Raw genomic sequence first — 991 nt, 5'->3', positions numbered from 1 at the left:
GTGAGCAGAAAGAATAAAGTAGATCTATTCTTATAAGTTCACTGATTTTTCATATAGATACCAAAGTAATTCAGTATAGAAACAAACCTCATCATATGATCCCTGACCAACTGAATATCTTTATGGAAAACAGTAAACTTTGATAACATATATAAATCAACTCAAATTGTGTCATACACATACCCATTTTGTTAAATGAAAAGGGGAGCATATAATTTATGTTGAGAACAAACCTAATCAATCATGATAAAAAGCAGAAGAGGGGCGGAGGCGGAGGAGAGGCCTGCGGCGGCAGGGAGCTGTGTGGCCGGGAGAGGGCGCCGGGGCCGAGCCTAGCCGATCCAGAGCGGGCGGCAAAGGCCGGCGCGGCGAGTAGAAACCATGTCGGTGTTCGGGAAGCTGTTTGGGGCTGGTGGGGGTAAGGCCGGCAAGGGCGGCCCGACCCCCCAGGAGGCCATCCAGCGACTGCGGGACACGGAGGAGATGCTAAGCAAAAAACAAGAGTTCCTGGAGAAGAAGATTGAGCAAGAATTGACGGCCGCCAAGAAGCACGGCACCAAAAACAAGCGCGCGGCCCTCCAGGCACTGAAGCGCAAGAAGAGGTACGAGAAGCAGCTGGCGCAGATTGATGGCACGCTGTCCACCATCGAGTTCCAGCGGGAAGCCCTGGAGAACGCCAACACCAACACCGAGGTGCTCAAGAACATGGGCTACGCTGCTAAGGCCATGAAGGCCGCACATGACAACATGGACATCAATAAAGTTGATGAGTTAATGCAGGATATTGCTGACCAGCAAGAACTTGCAGAGGAGATTTCCACAGCTATTTCTAAACCTGTAGGGTTTGGAGAAGTGTTTGATGAGGATGAGCTCATGGCAGAATTGGAAGCACTAGAACAGGAGGAGCTCGACAAGAATTTGCTGGAGATCAGCGGTCCTGAAACAGTTCCTCTACCAAATGTTCCCTCAATAGCCCTACCATCCAAACCCA

The 991-nt window shown here is 49.9% G+C and overlaps 1 pseudogene across 1 annotated transcript; it reads left to right on the top strand.

Moving 5' to 3' along the window:
• Window positions 1-260: 260 nt before the first annotated feature.
• Window positions 261-990, top strand: LOC101563529 (annotated as a pseudogene). Its single transcript, XR_002819632.1, has one exon. The product of XR_002819632.1 is annotated as a charged multivesicular body protein 4b pseudogene (transcript).
• The last annotated feature ends 1 nt before the right edge of the window (window position 991 follows it).

The sequence above is a fragment of the Octodon degus genome, unplaced genomic scaffold (genome assembly GCF_000260255.1).
Source record: "Octodon degus isolate 3935 unplaced genomic scaffold, OctDeg1.0 scaffold00451, whole genome shotgun sequence".
Lineage (NCBI taxonomy): Eukaryota > Metazoa > Chordata > Mammalia > Rodentia > Octodontidae > Octodon > Octodon degus.
This window is presented reverse-complemented; position numbering and strand designations above follow the sequence as displayed.